At 53.6% G+C, this 4,808-nt stretch overlaps 1 long non-coding RNA gene across 1 annotated transcript; it reads right to left on the reverse strand.

Annotated features, from left to right (window-relative positions):
• Positions 1-487: 487 nt before the first annotated feature.
• On the reverse strand, positions 488-4,443 carry LOC125082506 (uncharacterized). Its single transcript, XR_007121990.1, has 3 exons — positions 4,388-4,443; positions 2,869-3,826; positions 488-2,053 (listed from the first exon to the last, which is right to left on the reverse strand). It is a non-coding gene; the product is annotated as an uncharacterized LOC125082506 (long non-coding RNA).
• Between the last annotated feature and the right edge of the window lie 365 nt (positions 4,444-4,808).

The following is a 4,808-nucleotide window of genomic DNA, read 5'->3' on the forward strand; positions in this document are numbered from 1 at the left end:
TGGAAGTTTGGGGAATGCGCGGCCTGACGCTGGGAGAGAGGGAGGAAAGTGCCACATTCTGGTACCCAAGGTGCCATGATTCAGATGCCGCACACCAGTTTCATGCTTCGAGCCCCTTCAGCAGACAGTGGGGCCCCGAAAGATGCCCTCGTCAAACCCCCAGAACCTGTGAATATGACTGCATTCGGCGAAAGGGTCTGTGCAGAGACGTGATTAAGCTCTTGAGACAAGGAGGTAATCCCAGATTATCTGGTGGGACCTGAAATAAAACGACGAGCATCCTTATAAAGGAGAAGAGGAGAGGAGAATTTGACCACTCTGGATGCATCATGTAGGTGGAATTTTACGACGTTTGTCCTTTTGTATTAATTTAATGTATTAATTTAATGTGGCTCTTTATTAAGGTAATAAACAAGATGTGGCACTGAACCGAATAAATGCCATACCTTCAAAAAAGCGAGGAGCGTAAACATGACCCATGTGGGACTCTTCTGAGCATAATGGACTCACAGAGGGACACTGTAGCTGATAAAGTTGGAGAAATGGGGCAGGAGGTGAAGAGCAATAATAGAGCGAACAGACTGGAAAGGGCCAGACTGAAGGAAAGAAAGTCAGTTGGTAGGCTACTGCACGGGTCCTGGCAAAAACTGATAAATGCCTAAGCCAAGGTGACAGAAACAGGAATACCAAGGAGAATCAGACCAGAGACATGCTCGGGAGAGAGTCTGGGTACGTGCCGGCAACTGACCAGGTAGGGCTGACCAGTCTCCAAAGTACGGGGCCTGAGAACTGGGTGAATGTGGGGCCAGAGGCAGAGGAATATGTGCAAGGTTTGAAGGCACGAGATTATGAGCTTGGCTTGGAAATACCCAGCAGAAGGACTGGATGACTTCCAGGTGGCGGGGCCCAGCATGCAACTGGCTATGATCCGGGGAAATTTTCAAACTTGCCCTGATGTCAGGAATCACCCTTGCCCCCCAACTCCCACCCTAAGGCCAGCTGGGTTAGAGTCTCTGGGGTTGGAGCCAGGAGTCTGCGCTTGATGGAGACCCCGGGGATACTCTGGCTGGAGCTACCTTAGTGACGGCGGCGTAGTGAGCTTTGGAAGACCAGGTCTGAGGGCAAGCTCATTACCTAGCGGTGATTTCAGCGGTTCTCAAAGTGTGCTTCGGGGATCTATGCCTTCGGGCACTAGACACTGACAGAGCACCATAGGGAAAAGCAGCAGCCCACGGGCGTTTCGCCTGGGAGGAGAGCAAAGGCTGTTCTCCAAACAGATGTGGACTCCTATCCCCTTTTAAAAGCCAAGAGGGACCTTGACCAACCACTCTGCAGAAAGCACCTGTTACAGACTCAACTGTGTCCCCCAAAAGACAAGTTCAAGTCCTTGTCGACATCACTGAGTTAAGATGAGGTTGGTAAGGTGGGCCCTGGGCTGGTGTCCCTGCGACCTTGTATGAAGACACCGGGAGAGGTTCGTGAGACCGTGGAGCCGAGAGGCGGGCCACGCGGCTGCCAGCCACGGAGTGCCACGGATTGCAGGAGCATCCGGAGCTGGAAAAGGCAGGCTCACACCTCGATTTTAGACCCGGGTCCCCAGGATCCATGTGTCGTTTTCAGCTGTGCCCCCGGGTTGGGCTGCTTTGTTAAGGCAACCCCAGGAAAGGGACACAGCCTCTGGGATGCCTCAGGTTAACCGTGCGTGGAGGTTAGTATATTCGTGGGTGCGTCCCACCATGACCACCGTCCATCTCCGGAACTTCATCCTCCTGAACAGAAGCTTTTTACCTCCTTGTCTTCCCTCCTCTGGCTCCGGTAACCTCTGTCATCTCCAGGCTCCTCTCTGTCTCTGGGTTTACGTATTCTGGGCAGCCCGGATCTGTGGGATCCTACCACCTTTGTCCTTCTGGGTCTGGCTTCTTCTACCCGGCATCACGGTCTCAAGGTCCATCCACGTTACGGCGTGGCTCAGTAGTTCACGCCGTCGCGTGGCCGGACCACATTCCCTTTCTCCCCTCCTCCAACGAGGGACATGGGGGTTTCCACCCTGGGGCTGGAATGAAAGGAATGCTGCTTTTATAACTGTACGGCTGAACACCGCAACATTCTCGAGTCCCCGGCGCGGGGGTTGGTCGGCTGGAAACGGCGAACACAAGGGTGAGTGTCTTTCTTGTCCCCGGAGAGAGCCGCCTCGTTGGGGATAAGCATGACGTGCCTGCGGCCGGGGAGGCAGCCCACCGCGAGGGGCGGGGAGGAAGGAGCAAGGAGACCAGTGTCAAGGGGGAAATACGGCACGTGGGGGAGTTTGGGGGCTGGCTTCAGAGATATTTCTCTTCTGAATCCCAAATGCCTGGAACGAGTTCTGAATCTACGTTTCTTGGAGACAGGGAAGGCCGGTCTCTGAGTTAAAGACTCTTGAACAAGAATAGGCTTCGGGGGGCACCTGGGTGGCTCAGTCGGTTGGGCGTCTGCCTTTGGTTCAGGGTCCTGGGATCGAGCCCTGGCATCAGGCTCTCAGCTCCGAGGAAAGCCTGCTTCTCCTTCTCCCTCTCCCACTCCCCGCTGCTTGTGTTCCCTCTCTCGCTGTGCCTCTCTCTGTCAAAAAACAAATAAAAATATATTAAAACGAAGAAGAAGAAGAAGAAGCTTCAGTTCAGAACTGAGGACCCAGAAGTGTGTTGGGGACGAGGGAGCCGAGAGGCAGGTGGGGTCAGAGACCACATCGCAGGACGCTTGTGGCTTTCTCATCCCTGTGTCCGAGGTGTGTCCCCACGCTGAGTTCATCAACCCCCAGTGACTCTCCGAATTCTCCATCTCACACCCCGCTGTCCCTTCGGCGTTCGCGCTCCTTTGTATTTCTAACCTCACCCGTCACGTTGCTCTCGGTGTGTCCCTTGTAGATGGTGTACAGCTGGATTCCGTGCTCTGTCCTTGGACCCTACGCCAGCGTCCATTCCCACGGCAAATCCGCTCTGCGTTCTTCCTCTCGTCGGGTCTGAGGTCGTTTGGTTGTCTTCCCCGTGTCCGCTATTCAATACCCTTTACAGAGAGACACTTGCCCACTTGTTCTCTCTCACGAAGAGGTTTTAGTTACCCTAACACTAGCCTTTAAATAAAGGATAGTCAAGTCTCTGTGATTATCAAGGTCAGGAATGAAATGGCATTTATGTAAAATGAGACGAATAATGTTAAATAATTTTCCACTCTCCGCTGCCCGCTCCCGGTTTCTGTAGGTCAACTGTGATTTTAGAACATTATCTCTATTTTCAAACATTATGAGATTTCTCTTTCGCCACTAATTTCTGACAGATCTGATTTTGTTGGCCGCCATCCTTCCGCGAGTTACTAAGATACCGTCACTCATTTCCACCAACGTCCTCTTATCAGCTTTCATCTGTTTATCTTTTCCTTCCCTGAACTGGGCAAACGCCTTGTTGGCTCCCTTCTGGGCTGTCTTCTCTGATTCCTCCAACACGCTGTTCTAAGGAGCCACTGTGGTGTTTCTTTTTGTACGAATTCCTCCTTCTCTTGCCCAGATCCCTTGTTACCTTGTCCTGTTCTCCGTCCCTGCCCACAAAGACTGTGGTCTTGTGAGTTACGCTAGAGTTTGGGTTTTCTTCCTTGGCCCAGTGGCTCTGAACGCCTACCTGCTCCTCGGGGCCCGGACTGGACAGAAGTTTTTTGGTCTCGGACAAAATAAGACAAAGAAGAAAGCCTTGGGATTCTGTGCTGGTCTGTTTTATTCATTTGGGGCTGTGATCGTTCATTTGTGGTCATTTCTTTTGAATAAGTAATGGACATTATAGGTCCTGGGGAGCTTCTCTCTCTGGCCACAGTTTTATTTTGGAAAATAAAAGGTCAGTCAACGTTGATATCGCGTCTGTGTTCCCTAACAGACAAAAAACCATGTCCGTGCCTGGCACCCTGACATTTGCAGTAAGAGGACACACAGGAACAGGAGTCATGGGCCCAGGAAGCGGGACGCTACAGGAGCTGTCCTGGTGAGCTGCCCACGGTGATGGCGAGAACAGGGAAGAGAGGGCGGCTTGGAAGACGTCCATTCTACCTTCTTACCAGGTCCTACCGACCTACTACCGGAGGACCCTGGGAAGTCTCTGTGGACACCGCAGGGCTCCTGTGACCTGGCTGCTAGGCAGCGACACAGACCTGGCTCCAGGGACAAGCACAGAGCTGCGGGGACGGCGCAGAGCATCTGCCCGGGAGGGGCTGGGATGCAGCCGCGGGATGGGAAGCCCCATAACTGAGACTCAACGGCACACCTGCCCGGCATGCCCGCCACCGAGGGCCTGGGCACTGGCCGCAGGTCCCTCTGCTCAACAAAACCCCGCAGCCTGGGTGGCTCAAACCACAGACATGTATTTCTCACCGCCGTGGAGGCTGGAAGTCCAAGCTCGAGGTGCTGGCAGGTGGAACAGCTTCCTGGCTGGCAGACGGCTGCCTTCTCCCTGTGCCCACCTGCGGGGCAGGGAGGGAGCTGGGCAGGGGGTCTCCTCCTCTCCTTATAAGGCACCAATCCCACCACAGGGAGACTCCATGCTCACGGCCTCATCTAATCCCTATCACCCCCAAAGGTCCCATCTCCTGACACCTTCCCTTCAGGGGCCAGGCTTCCAAGTATGAATTTGGGGGACAGGAGCAGCATTACTTGTAGCTCCAACTTTCTGTCTCATTCCGCTCTGACCCCTGGAGGATACTGTCCACTGCAGGAAGTGCGCTAACACCTCCTTGATCTTCAGTGATGACTGGACGAACGTTCCAGATAAACTGGAGCCCTGACATTCTTAAAT

This window comes from Lutra lutra, chromosome 12 (genome assembly GCF_902655055.1).
Source record: "Lutra lutra chromosome 12, mLutLut1.2, whole genome shotgun sequence".
Classification (NCBI taxonomy): Eukaryota; Metazoa; Chordata; class Mammalia; order Carnivora; family Mustelidae; genus Lutra; species Lutra lutra.